We start from the raw sequence: 15407 nt of genomic DNA, 5'->3' as shown, positions 1-15407 counted from the left end.
GGCTGTGTAGGATGGGCAGGCACACCCGTGAGTTGCGCCACCTGTGCCTCAAGCTGGCTTAGGGGTTCAAGCACAGAATGCCTGATCTCGCTACGCACCACAGACCGGACACTTTGGAGGGTGAGTGGACGTTCTCCTCCAGCCACGCTTGCAGAGGGGGGACGAGCCCCATCCCCTGCAGCGCTTCCACCCGAAGGTGGCACAGGGCCACCGGAAGAGGTTCCGGCCTGGGCACTAGTGCCAGGTGCACTCGCCAGCTGAGGTGGGTCCGCTGGAACCTGCCTTCCCTGCTGTCCTATGTTCAGCAATATTTTATGACATTTTGGGTTAGTAACAAACAATACCATTCAAAATTAGTTGTAACAGCATGCATCAGTATTCCCATTAACCAAACACCCATGAATTCCAAACATTGAACAGCAAGCATAACACATGCATATTTCGAACAATAGTACACAATCCAACAGCATGCAGGGTTGATTGATGGCAACAGGTCATCAGGTTTGGATATGTGAACAGGGCACATGCATCAATGTACATGCAAATATGTATGAACAACAGGACAAATGTCCATGGGAATTAATTGTGAATACACATACCCAGTTTGGTGTGGAATGGCATTATTTGTGAAAATAGGGTAGGGTGAAGAAATATTTCATTAACAACTTCAACTACCTGTACATATGCTGTACATTTCTAGTAGCTGCATATTAATGTAGCAGTACAGGAATGTTGGTGATGGGAATGTTACTGCTACATTAATATACATTGCATTTTTATTCATACACGTTCATATCTGGCTGTGTTCAGGTACAGCATCCTGCTACATTTGATTTATATGGCTCTACACAACTGTGGGTGTTCAGTATTTCATACAACCATACTATCTCCATATTGCAAGGGTACAGCAACATATCCAAATTGTGGGACAGACACATTCCAGCTTCAGTACTTTATTACAAACATTTCACTCTTTGGTTGTGGCTGTCTCATTCATTTCATTATGTACTGACTGCAGTATAACTTTATTCAAGACTTATTACAGCTTTCTTGGTCGATTCATACCTCTTTCTCACACTCTTACTTGTTTTATTTTTACAATTCAAGATGGTACTTAATTCTAGGCGTTATTAACATTTCTCACTTGTTACAACAATCCTTTCCAACAGACTCACTCCTTTCACATGGCAGATTTTAAAAGGGGATGTATTTGACACGTCTATCGTGTTTAGCTTGTTTACCAGTAATTTTCAAGCTGAAGCAAGTTATCTGATATTACAATACAGGTGGAAAATCTCTATTTCAGACTTGTTTAATTTTTATTTCTGGATTACAGGCTGCATCACTTATCTAATCATACAGTACTAGCAGAATCTTTCTTCTAGTGTTATTTGAACTTTATTAATATGTCACAACACTGAACTTTTACAAGCTGTCTCACTGATATTCTATAACAATTGCAGCAAAATAATTACTAACCTGCCTGGTGGCGCAACCGCACCAGCCTATCATCATAGGCTCGCTGATTCACGGAACGCACACCTGCAGCTGTAATATAAATGAAGTAATATTGGAACATACATCTCCATAATATCAGCTAGGATAATTTCTTACATACTTAATTACATGGATACTTAGTAGTGGGGCATTGGGCATTTGCCGGGCCTCCTGGATCCAACAGTTCAGTTGGTCCTGCTTTCGTCTCTTCAGGTCCGCATGGTGGTGACGGACCTGTTTACCAGTCCTTGGTATGCCTGTGGCACTGGTGAGATCATGTGCCAATCGGTTCCACGCCTCTGCCTTGTATGCACCCCAGAGAACCTGGCCCTGCATGAGTTGAGCCTCATGATCGTGGACTAGGAGCCAAACCATATATTTGGACTCCTCAACACCCCACCTCTGTGCTCGGAAGCGACTGCCCTCTCCTACACCTGCCATCTTGACTGCAAATAGGTTCCACAATCAGTTATGCTGTGTATTCCCGCCTATGGGGCTTATATATGCCGTTTTTCCCACACTTATCTGTGATTGGCCATTTTGGAAATGTATCAGCTTAAGAAAACCTGCTTTATCATGCTTCTATTTCCATTCATTCCTATGTATATATGCTAATACTGCATTTCTCAGTACAACTGTCATGGCTTAGTGGTTCAGTACATTGACTATGATGCACAGTATCCTGGGTTCGAGCCTGGGCATTGCTTTTTTATGTTACTACTGTCTAGACAGGCTAGGAGGTGCGTCTGTGTAAAGGCGGCTTTGATGCAGCTTGCTCAACGTTGCCCGCTGGTAAGCCAGTTGGCACGCTGTGCAGCTCCGCGCAAACGGGTTACGCTGGTTAACACGTTATGTGGCTATGAGCATGCATATTACGCAGTGTGAAATGTTGATCAACTACGGGCACACAGTTTCAGCATGTTAAAGCGCTGCTCAACTCTGGGCACTCATATTACACCTGTTAAACCACTGCTCACCTGCGGGCAGTCATACTCAGCTTGTTAGAGCGCTGCTCAGCTATGGGCACTTATAAAATTTTTTTTTTATTGTGTCAGATTTCTTCAAAAATACATGGCCCATTTCATTACATTTTACTTAAATTATAGTTTTATATATATATATATATATATATACATATATGTCAGGGGATTGTTTCGTGCTTATTTCACTAAAAATAGAAAATGATGTTGTTTGGGCTCGAACCGTGACTACCTCCTCTTTGGCCAACGTCTCTACTGCTACGCTACTGCTACTTGGCTTAATTTGCATATTTAGATCTTATATGCTTTTTCAATGACTGCTAACTGTGGCTGAGCGAAGGGCACACCCGTGCAAACGAGCACAATTACGGGCAAACATTTTTGAAATTATAAAAAAAAAATTAAACTGTTGATTTTTACGTTTTACATTACAGTTGGGTTTATAGTCTGTGGGGGCATGTGTGGTGTTGTGTTTCTTGACATTTCCGCGGACTCGCTCGTGGGTGTTTACTGTCAGGACTGTGACTCTTCTGGGGGTGTGTCCCTTTGCAGAACTCGTGTGGACACGCCCTCTACTTTCCTACACAGACCGTGTTAGCCTAGGGTGTGATTCAGCATGCCCTCATGAATATGCATGGTATGCTGACGTCACACCGTTTAACTGCAGCCTCCGTGTAAGACATATTAACTCTTACACGGAGGTTTCGTGAATCCTGCCCTAGGACTGGCCCACTCCATTTCATCTACTTTTTCCAGTATGTTGTTAGATTTTATATAAGTTATTGCATTGTCTAGGTTGTCAAAAATTTTAAAACCATCTTGATAAAATATTTTCAGTCTTGCAGGAAAAAGCAAATGGGTTTTTATTTTATTCTTTTTTAGTTCTCTGACTAAAGTCAAGCAAATTTTCCTTTTTGATAATACTGAAGAAGAATAGTCATTATCAAAGCATATAATATTGTCCTTCAGTTTAATTGGGGATTTTGCCCACACAGTCTTTAGTACCATTTCCTTATCATGGGCTGATAGGAACTTTACAATAACAGATTGTTTTTAGATGTCACCATTGATCTATGGGCTCTTTCAATACCATATGAAAGAGCCTCCGGCAGTTCAAGTACTTCAGGCAACCAGGAAGATAAAAATCTTTCCATATTATTTCCCTCTATGTTATCCGGTAAGCCAAAAATTCTCACATTATTCCTACGGGACCTGTTCTCAAGGTCATAACCTTTGTCTGAAGAAGAGAATTTTGCTTTAACAGGAACTCAACATTATGTTCACTCTCCTGAAGTCTGTTATCCATATCACTTAATGCAGTTTCCATTCCTGAAATCTGCTTCTTCTGTTGCAATAAATCTTCATGTAGAATGTCCATTTGGTGAGAACACTTTTCTTTGAAATTGTCAATTTTTATATCCATTTTGTCTATCTTGACACTTAGTTCCTGAATAGTAGTTAGTAATGACTGTAGTTCTTTTTTTATAGTTGTCTCTTGATGAGAAGATTTAGTGAAGCTCATCCTCATGAACCTGGGATGTTAAGTTGTCAATCTCGCCTTCATTCTTGCTGGATGGGTTCGGAGCCGATCCTCGGCTCCGACTCGGCACTTGCTTTAGCTCGAGAACTCCTTTTACCAGCTCGAGGCAACCCTATATCCCATGATGCAAGGCGGAACTACCCCAGATCTCGTTTGCCGCTTAGCGAAAGAGGTCTCCTTTGCCAGCTGAGGTAAGTTTTTTCTTTGTGAAATAAGAAAAAGATTAGTTAGGGGTTTATTTTTCCCTTTTAGTGTTAGTTTAGTCTGTAGTTAGTTACAGCCCACCCTATTCCCTTGTTTTCAAACTTTTTATAATCTTTAATCTAAAGTTTTTTTAGTCAGGCCTAATTCCCCATTGGTTATTCCCTTCCTGTGTGTTTGTGTAAGGGATTAATTTGTGTGTTTGTTGGGATTGTTTGTGTTTCCATCCTCCTAGGATGTCAAAAGAAGGCAAGGTCTCAGGCTTCAAGAAGTGTGACCAGTGCTGTCAGAAAATGTCTCTGACAGACGGTCACACTTCTTGTGTTTATTGCCTGGGGCCTTTGCACCTGCAGGACTCCTGTGCTTTGTGTCATGCTTTTAGCCAGAGAGTCCTGCAGGAAAGGAGGAATAAGCTCATCCTCCGAGGCTTACTTAAGCCAGAAGGTTCTCCTCCTAAATCAGGGTCAGGAAAACCTCCTAAGCCACCGAAGGCTCAGGCTACAGTGTCCAAGCCTCCTCCGGTGGCTCCGGCTCCGTCTGGAGCCGATACATCCTCTGTTCAAGTAGTGGGTTCGGCGCCGACCAGCTCCGATACCCTGACTACTGTGGCCTTGTCGGCTCCGGCTGGAGCCGACACTTTATCCAGCATCGGAGCCGAGATATCCTCGGCTCCATCTGGAGTTCAAGGGACTTCGGCTCCGATGGCTTCGACCCGTAAGAAATCTCGGTCCCCTTCTATACTGAGTATCCACTCGGCTCCGGGGTCTCCTCTTTTGTCGGAGTGGAGCCATCTGAGCCGATCTTCGAGATCTTCCAGGCTGTCTGACCACGATTTAGAGAGGGTGGTAAGCAGGCTGTTGAAGTCTCAGGCACTGGCCCAAATGCTCCATAGCCCGTCTCAACAGACTTCGGCTATAGCCCCAATCCTTGAACTTCCTCCTCCGACTCCACACCGGAGTTCGGAGCCGGAGCTTTTCGGGACAGCGACTGTTTCGATGCCGGAGCTGATACATCCTTCGGCTCTGTCGTCCTCGGCTCCGATCTCCTCCTTGAGACCTTCCTTGGAGGGATCCGGTCGTCGGGTTTCCACTGTCGGCTCCGAGGGGGCTAGTGGCATCGGACCCCTGTCCGACCCCGCTCTCCCTCTCGGGGCTTCGGCTTTGGTAAGCTCGGCGCCGACATCGGCCTCGGAGCCTTCTCTCTTTTTGGAGCCGGCCATTCCTGTTTCTTCGGAGCGGGTGTGTTCCGGCCTCCCGGGGAGAGGAGCCTTTGAGGTGATGAGGAGTGTCCTGGCCTCTGAGCCTGGTCAACGGTCCATCCCTCTAGCTCCTCCCTCTTCAGTGCCTGCAGATGCCTCTTGCCAACCTCTTGCTCACAGGCCCAGGGATCCATCGCCCCAGGTTTCCCCACTGGGAATTTCCTCCTCTTCCAAGGTTTCTCCTGATCCTGCAGGGGAACCCCCTCGGAAGAGGACGTGTAAGAGGAAACACACAGACTCCCCTGAGTCTACTACATCTGATACCGACTTAGATGAGTCGGAGGGTTCCCCACGGTCCCCCTCTGAGGATGTCTCCTTTTCAGACATCCTTGAGCTCCTCAAACAGAGGGGGAATTGGCCCTCCATTGACCCCTCCGAGGATGAGTCTGTATACCTGGAGGCTTTTGGATCCCAACCCTCCACCTCCTGGGTGTCTCCGCCTTTCGACCCACTTATGCAGGTAGTGGCTTGGAAGGCGTGGGCGGCTCCAGATTCTGTGGAACCTGTCCCCAGAAGACCATCCAAATTCATTACGGCCCCTTCGGATAAACAGTTCCTTTCCAAAGGTGTCTCTGTGGATGCTATGGTGGTGGCGGCCACTAAGAAGGAACTGGCGGATCCTTCAGTACCTGTCCATCCTCCTAACAAGGATTCTAGGACCATGGACAGGTATGGAAAGCGGATGTTTTCTTCAGCGACCTTTGCTATGCGTTCGCTGAATTATCTTCGTCACTTCACCAGGCTTCAACGAGATATTCTCAAAGAACTGGGTGAAGTAGTCCAGGATCCTTCTGCTGCTGGGGCTCAGGAAAAGATTGCCTCACAGCTTGCTATCCTGAATTCCATTTCTAACTCCTCCATGCGGCTCATATCTTATGCGGCCGATGGAGTGAGCAGGGCCGCAGGCACAGGAGTTGCTCTTAGACGCCAAGCCTGGATGCGGCTGTGTAATTTGGCGGACCCCTTTAAGGCGTCCTTCACTAATACCCCCTTTGATGGTTCAGCTTTGTTCGGACCTCAGGTGAAGGATACCTTGACCAGGTGTGAGCAGGACAGTAAAACTCTTTCTGCCGTTGGAGTCCAATTTTCCACTCCTTCTAGACCATATCCCAAGGGTCAGAAGGGGGGGAAGATGTGGTTCCGTAAAGCCCAAGGAGCTACACCGGACACACGTGGTCAGTTTACCCCAGAGGCAGAGGGGGTAACAATAATAGACGCCGCCCTAGAGGCAGGGGGGGGGTCCTCAGAACCAGGGCAACAGGGAGTCTCTTCCTGAGAAGCCTTTTCAGCATCCCTGAGGTGTTGCCCGACTGTCCACCCTTGGAGGCAGTCGGGGGAAGGATTTCACTGTACCCAGTAGCCTGGCAATCCCTATCCCAAGAGAAGTGGGTACAGTCGATTATATCCGAGGGTTACAAGATCCCCTTCGAAAGGTTTCCCATACCTCTACAATCCCTTCCAGACATCTCACCCGGTCAAAGGGATTTGGCAGAACAGGAGGTTTCAAAACTCCTAGAAAAAAGAGCCATCCAGACAGTGCCGACAGACCAAGTAGGATCCGGCGTCTACTCAAGATTCTTTTTGGTCCCCAAAAGGACGGGAGACTGGAGACCAATATTAGACCTGAGCAATCTGAACAGATTTGTCAAGAAGGCAAGATTCCGGATGGTCACGCTTCAGTCCATTCTGCCCTTTCTGGGCAAGGACAACTGGATGTGCTCTATAGACCTTCAGGATGCGTACTATCACATAAAGATTCACAGACGCTCCAGAAGGTTTCTCCGCTTCGCTAAGGACCAGTCATTACCAATTCAGAGCACTGCCCTTTGGCCTCACTTCAGCCCCCAGAGTGTTTACCAAATGCATGGCAGTGGTCACAGCTCACCTGAGACGTCTAGGATTCCAGGTGTTTCCTTATTTGGACGACTGGCTCCTCTCCGCCACCACCAAGTGTCAGCTTCTTCAGTCCAGAGACTACACCCTACAGCTTTGCAGGAAATTGGGAATTTCAGTAAATTTCGAAAAATCTTCTCTGCTGCCCTGCCAATCTATCACCTTTATAGGCGCAGAGTTAAACACCGTCAAAATGTTAGCCACACTAACAGATCAAAGAATTCTGGACATCCAAAAATTTGTTCGGCTTCTGTTACAAAGCAACAAGATCAAAGCCAGATTTGTCCTGAAGGTTCTAGGTCTTATGGCTGCGGCCATTGTTCTTCTACCATTGGCTCGCTTCCACATGCGTCTCCTGCAGTGGATGTTATTCACGCAGTGGTCGTACCACAATCTTCCGATGAGACACGAAATCTTAGTCACACAGTGGGGCAGGGCTCATCTGGGCTGGTGGATATCTTCCCCTCTTCTTCATCAGGGCCGACCCTTTATTCCCCCTCCTCCAGTTGCCACAGTCACTATGGATGCCTCTCTGATCGGGTGGGGGGGGGGCATTATCAGGGCAGGATGGTCCACGGGACATGGCAACCCATAGAATACCATCTGCACATAAATGTCCTGGAGATGAGAGCAGTGCTTTTAACGTTGCAAGCCCTCGACGACTTTCTTCCCACGGGGACTATTGCAGTACAAACGGACAACATGTCCGTGGTCTGGTACATCAACAAACAGGGCGGAACCAGGTCCTATCCGTTATGTCGAGAAGCTCTCAGACTTTGGCAATGGGCGATCTCTTCTCAGCGGTTTCTGATACGCACATCCCCGGCAGGTCCAACCTATTGGTGGACAGGCTGAGCAGATCTATTCTGATGCCTCACGAGTGGTCTCTCAATCAATCTGTAGTGGATCAGATTTTTCTGAAGTGGGGCACTCCTTGTTGCGATCTTTTCGCTACCCCTCAAAACAACAAGTGCCCAGACTATTTCACTCTATTTCCCCTTCCAGGTCAACCCCTGAGACACTCTCTAACCCAGGATTGGCCTCGGGGACTTCTTTATGCTTTTCCTCCCTTTCCCTTGATTCCACAAGTCATTCAGAAAGCCACCGTTTTGAGAGCCAAATTGATCCTCATTGCTCCATATTGGCCTCGACAAATTTGGTTTCCGTCTCTGCATCGTCACCTTCTGGTGCAGCCCTGGCATCTGGACCCAGTTCCGGATCTTTTGATCCACCAGTCGGGTCAGCAGCACCGGGCCATTCATTCTCTCAACCTCACTGCTTGGTTGCTCCACTTCCTTCCCTAGCCAGGCTACCAATGATTTCTGACTCAGTCAGAGACATTTTAGTGTCTTCTTTGAAGTCGTCCACTAGGACTATTTATGCTAGCAAGTGGCGGCGTTTTCGATTTGGGCAAACTCCAGAAATATTGATCCTTTTACTGCTCCCATACATTCTGTTTTAGATTTCCTGGCGGAGGTTTTTCATTCAGGATCCTCGTCATCTACAGTCAAAGTACAACTGGCTGCTATTTCCAAGTGTCATGTTGGCTTGCATGACAATAACATTATGTCTCATAGATTATGCAAGGCCTTTTTGAGAGGAGTTTTTCTCCTAAAACCACCTATAAAGCATCCTCCTCCGCAATGGGATCTAAACTTAATGTTGGCATCCTTGATACTACCTCCCTTCGAACCGTCTGCTTCATGTTCTTTGAAGTTATTGACGTGGAAAACTATATTTTTACTGGCTGTCACTTCTGCAAGAAGGGTTTTCGAGATTCAAGCTCTCTGCATTCGTTCACCTTATTTGGTTTTTCATAAGGACAGGGTATCGTTAAGAACTAACCCTTCCTTTCTCCCCAGGGTTGTATCTCAAACCAATATTAACCAATCTATAGATCTACCAGTCTTTTTCCCTAACTATTCCGACAGAGCTGAACAGAAACTGCATTGTTTGGATGTCCATCGTCAGCTCAGGTACTACTTGCATAGAACTAAACAAATTAGAAAATCGGACCAATTGTTTGTTTCCTATGCAGAAAACAGGATAGGTCTTCCAGTTTCTAAAGTGACCTTATCCAGATGGTTGACTTCCACCATTTCCTATGTGTACTCTCTCAGAGGCAAACAACTATCTTCTAAGCCAAAAGCACACTCGACCAGGAGTCTATCCACTTCTGCAGCCTTTCAGGATAGACTACCCATTGATACCATTTGTGCAGCGGCTACTTGGGCCACGCCTCATACCTTTGTCTCTCATTACAAGTTGGATTTGGCCTCCAGAGATAGGGCCAGTTTTGGTTCCACAGTTCTCAAGAGTCTGTTCCATTGAGCCACCCGGGATACAGGTGCTAGGACGCGGTCCCATCCAGCAGAATGAAGGCGAGATTGACAACTTAACATTTAGAAGTTATGTACCTACCATAACGCTCCATGTTAGTTGTCTTCTCGCCTTCTTTCTTAAGGCCCTCCCTCCTTCCCCTGGCCTGGACAGATCTTGAGAGTTCCTATTAGATTGTTTCCTCCGCTAGGTTGTTATGAGGATTTCTTTTAGGAACCATTGTTCCTAATTCTGTTAGGATACTCTTTAGCAGGGTAAGTTAGCTGCCAAACGAGATCTGAGGTAGTTCCGCCTTGCATCATGGGATATAGGGTTGCCTCGAGCTGGTAAAAGGAGTTCTCGAGCTAAAGCAAGTGCCGAGTCGTAGCCGAGGATCGGCTCCGAACCCATCCAGCAAGAAAGAAGGCGAGAGAAGACAACTAACATGGAACGTTATGGTAGGTACATAACTTCTAATTACGTCTCTTCTGAGCACTCTGGTCTTCTGAATAAATGTTACAAAATCCTCCTTGACTCTGTCACAGGATTGTTTTTCTTGGATCTAGCCTTCTAGATACCACTCTTCAAAAGGCCTTTCTGACACAAGAAGGTGGATTTTTATCTGGTATCTTTCCTGAGCTGCTAGAGTCAGTGTCAAACTTCTGCAAGAGAATTTCTCAAGATCCTAGGGTTCATGGCATCTGTGATTCTCAGGATTCCTCTAGCCAGGTTACACGTGAAAAAATATGCAATGGTTTCTATAAAACACTGCATTTACATCCTGTTTGTCATTAAATTACAGTTTTGGGCTTTCTGAAAAAAACAGCAGCATTGGTTGAGACAACAGATTGTTGAACCCACATCTGCTTTCTCCCCTCAGACACCAAACAAATCTCTCACCACATATGATTTATATTTTGCTTGTGGAGCAGTTTCCATGGGATGAAGGTGCAAGACTTGTGGAATCATTCAGATGGACGAAAGCACATCAATATAATGTTTATGGCTGTAACCAGTGCTTTGAGATCTCTTCATCGTCTGTGGTCACCAGGACCTTTGTAAATGATTACAGACAATACCACAGTCATTTGGTATATAAACAGAGGGCGCTACAAGGTCTTACCCCCTCTGCAGACTGGCTGTGATGGTTTGGAATGTAGATCTACAGCATTCCTTAACCTTCCAAGCATCTAACATTGTCAGAGCAAAACATAGTGACAAGCTGAGCAGGACCAATACAGATGTCTACAAATGGAAATTAAACAAGGGTATTTTCCAGGAACTGATCCATTTGTGAGAGACCCTACAAATAGATCTGTTTAACTTGTTTCAAAACAGACGGATAATAAATATTGCACAAGGACTCCTTGCAACCAAGCCTGGAAAACAGATGAATTTTCATTCCCTTGGATGGAATGTTCCTTTGTTTTCCACTCTTTCCACTGATTTCCAGTGTAATTCTGAAGATTCAGAGGAGCTACTAAAAAATGTTCGTGGAGACTCCTTTTTAGCCCAGACAACATTGCACCTCCCTTCTTATGGAATGAGCCAAGGGCAAGTACCTCAAGCTTCCTCACAGACTGGATCTACTCGCACAAAATAGGGAGTTTGATGCACCCCATTCTCAAACAACTTCATCTGGCTACCAAGATGATTCAGTTGTAATAGTTGGTAGGCAGTTATTTCATGAGGATGTGCAGCAGGTACTAAAAGAAACCAAATAAACCTATGTGGAAGTGATTTTTTTTAGTTGGTGCTTAGCCAATAACCTGGTACCTGTGAAGGATTTTGTACCACTGGTGCTCAAATATTTGAGTTACTTTCCCCATTCTCTCTTATTCTTACATAAAGGTTCATCTTGCAGCCATTTCAACATGTCTACTCATAGATCTTACTCTTCTATTTTTGTGGTAAGCATTTCTGAAAGAAGTTTTACACCCGAGACCTCATAAACAGGTAGGTCTTCCTTAGTATTTCAGCTTTTTGTTGGAGTTGACCGTGTCATCTTTTGAACCTGCCTATCAAGCTGATTTAAGGTTCTTAATTTGGAAAACTGTACTCATCATTGCTCTTTCATCTGCAAGAAAAGTATGAGTTGCATGGTCTCATGAACCTTAACTCATGTTCCACAGACATAGGGTAACATTAATAACAAATCCCTCTTATGCCCAAGTGTTTTCATAGTTTAGTGTGAATCAAGCCATCAATCTCCTAGTTTTCTACTTATTTTGGCTTTTCCCAGTTAGGGGTCACCACAGTGGAACTCCGGTCTGCTAATGATTGGCAGGGGATTTTACGGTGCCGAGTTGCCAGCCTGACGCCCAGCCTTCAAAGAAGGTACACTCATTCACACACACACCTACCTGCGTGACTTTAAACTCAGAACCTAAAAACTCGAGAGTAAGGATTCTGCATAATCTGGATGTGCACAGGCTGGTTGGGTACTATCTTGACTGAACTAAGTCCATTAGAAAAGGTGTTAACCTATTTCTTATCAAGGGACAAAAACAGACATATACTGTGTCTAAACAAACAGTTTTCAAGTGATTGTTCTTACTTGTTGGTTTTGTTATTCTCACCATGGCAAATCCATTCCAGCCAGTATCAATACTAGAGCCTTTGCTTCAATAGCAATACTGGATAGGGGGTAGATTCTAGAAGCATTCTAGAGGTAGCTACATGGCCCTGTGTATAAACAAAGCATTACAAACTGAATTTCATTTGAATGTCCAAAGCAAGAATTACCAGGATCATTCTCCAGGGGCTTCATGATCCATATCCTTCCTCCTTCCAGGTTGGATAAGCTTGGGTAAACAACACATGTAGCCAAAAGATTACTGCAGCAGTGGGAATGATGAACATAGTACAATTGTGTAAGTTATACATACTCATAACAGTAGATGTCCGAATTCCTCACTGCTGCATTCTTGCAGTTGGAATAGAAAATGTGAGTTCTTTACATTTCTAGTTTATATATTTGTGTTGTTTTTTTTTTTTGCTTCAGAATTGTTGGGCCTTTCTCTCTCTCTCTCTATGGCCAAGAATGTATTGAAGAAATCTTCACTCTGTTGTTTTTCCTTTTTGGGACTAGTCAGTCAGCAGTCAGAGTGAAGGTGTATGGGGAGCGAGAGCTTTATGAAGCTGGACATTTGTGGGCAGGGAAATGACTCGTATAGCCTAAAGACTACTGCAGCAGTGAGGAATTCAGATGTCTACTGTTATGAGTAAGTGTGCCTTTCACAGTTGTACTATGTATGCATTGAACATAGTGTAGTTGTATAAGTAAACCTACTGTAACAGTAGGTGTTTTAGGTCACCATTGTAGTAGCCATCCCTTCCTCCAACTCTTTTTTTCTTGTTGGTGTTCTTTTTCTTGTTGCCACGGAGTGATTGTTTTTCAACTTTTCATGTATATAGTTTATTGTTGGCTTTGTTTCCTAACATAAGTGTTCGGGCTGTTGCTTCCCTCCCTCCTAGGCAACAAATATTAAGCTTTTGATGCTCCCACTGCCTTTTATATGGGGTTCTGCATGAGCACCTGGCAGTTAGCACACGTGGAAAGCACTTAAAGCACTGATAAACTGGCCTGTACAAGGGGATAAGACCCATATATAAAAACTCCAAGAAAAACCCAGACAAGCTAGAATTTTCATTGTGTAATGCCTTTAAACCTCCTGTAGTGGAGGCCCATGGGATATATGCAAATAATCCCTTAAAGACATACCAGTGTTTCAGTTACCTGGCTTCTGAAGGCCCATGTCTTTTCACTTTGTCTTTACGGGTACATTCAGAGTTTAGGCTACTACAGTAATATTTTAAAGCTTCTGCTTATACTGTACGTATACTTATACAACTGTACTTTCTCACTGCAGCTTAAGATGTGAAGTTAGGATTGCCTCCATAGGAGATCATTGTCTGAAATATTTTAAGTCTGCTGGCAGTAATGCCTTATTTGGAGTAATTTCTCCCTACGAGCTTCTACAATTGTGGAGTTGGTATATGTAAGTTTGGGGGCTTGCCTCCCTGCAAAATTAAAAAGTCTTAATTTTTTTTTTTTTTTGGGGAGGGATTACAGTTTGGTGATTCTGATCATCAGGGGTTTTAATATTCAGTGACCCATAGTGAAAAGGTTATTCACAGAACAATTTTGAAAGAAGCCCTTCATTTCTGCCTTAAGGTAGTACATCATATGATGAGAAGGCAAAACTTTTCTGCCCCATTTTGGTGCGTCATAGTATTAATGGCTGTGAACCAGAGAGTCTCCCCTGTTTTTTTCTCAAAGCATAAAATCGAGTAAGTAAAAATGGGTGGATAGATGCATGAAAGCTAATTACTTGAATGGCACTCTTCTTATGTTTTATATAGATATTGCAGTATATTTGATTGATGCTGAAGGAGATAATATGCCTGTCTGCTATATTCTTGTGAGTTAACATTTTACCCTTTTTCCATCTTTGCCTTCATCTTTACCTTTTTTCCATCTCTCCTATCCCTCCTTATTGCTTCTGTACATTCCCTGCCCACTACCAATTCCAGTAGTCCATTCTATAGTTGCACACACTTCTGTATAAAGATGTACTTGGGATACAAGGAGTAGTGTGTCCCCGCAATCTTCAGTGCCCCCACACGGCCTTATGCAATAGTAACTTTCCCTCCCTCCATTCTCTTTTGGTCTTGGATGAAAAGAGCTCTAACTCCTGTGTCCTATGGTCATATTCCTTTGTTTACATTCTGCAGATCTTTCTGGTAGCTTTCCTCTGAAATTCTTCAGCAGCCTGATGTCATTTTCCTTATATTTCCTTCAGAACTGCACACAACACTCAAGGTGTGATCTGACCAAGACCCTGTAGAGTGGAGACATTACCTCTTTTTTTTCCTGGACTCTGTCCTCCCACAGGATACACCCAAGCATTCTGTTTGTTGCTGCCAGTGCTTTTTCTTTTCCCAGTGGTCAAGTCCACATGTGATCAGCACCCCCAAACCTGTTTTTTTTCTTTGTTGCTAATGGTTCAGATCCTCAATTAGATGCTTCACAACACTTTTGCCATGGCCTAAGTGCAGTACTTCGTATTTATTTCCAATTAATCTTTCTGCCCCCATGCTCAGTCTTTTCATATACTTCATTGGACTCTCCCCACTATCCCTAACCTCTCCATCTGTGTTTACATCATCAGTAAAGGGTGATTATCTTGTTCTTTATTCCTTCAGGTAGGTCCAAGATAAATGCACTTGAGTACTGGAACAAGGAGAGAACCGTTGCTACTCCACTAGTGCCTTCTATTTTCCTTTTCATTGTCTCTTTCACATAACCCTCTGTCTCCTATCATTATAGCATGCAGCTGTCCAGTTCTTCAACTTTGCCCTACCTCCCAACCCTTGCAGTTTTCCTGTAAGCCTTTTTGGACAGAGACAAAGGTATTACTGAAGTCCAGGTAGACTGTCTTCTGCTACTCCTCTGTCAAGTTTATGTGCAACATAGATTAAAAACAAAAAATGGATCAGATTTGACAAGCTAGCTGTGAATCCATGCTAGATGTTCATCGTGTTACACTGCTGCAGTCATTACACTTGGGTTATCCTGCCGTCAGGCGGTTCCCCAGTCAGCCTGAGTTCCAAAGTCTTGGTCCGGCGTCGGTTGCTGTCGCCTCCTCCCTGATGTCAGTGCGACAGGGGTATATAAGATGCAGCCGACGCTATTTTCTTCAGTCTTTCTTGCCAC

General features: G+C 44.5%; 1 protein-coding gene across 1 annotated transcript in view; it reads left to right on the top strand.

The window, feature by feature from the left end:
• EDRF1 (erythroid differentiation regulatory factor 1) overlaps positions 1-15407 on the top strand; it is a 1512804-nt gene that overhangs the window by 469759 nt on the left and 1027638 nt on the right. The gene's annotated exons all lie outside the window — the stretch shown is intronic.

The sequence above is a fragment of the Protopterus annectens genome, chromosome 14.part0, assembly GCF_019279795.1.
Source record: "Protopterus annectens isolate FY-2018-M chromosome 14.part0, PAN1.0, whole genome shotgun sequence".
NCBI classification, from domain to species: domain Eukaryota; kingdom Metazoa; phylum Chordata; order Ceratodontiformes; family Protopteridae; genus Protopterus; species Protopterus annectens.
Note: the sequence above shows the minus strand (reverse complement) of the source record. Positions and strands in the feature narration are given on the sequence as shown.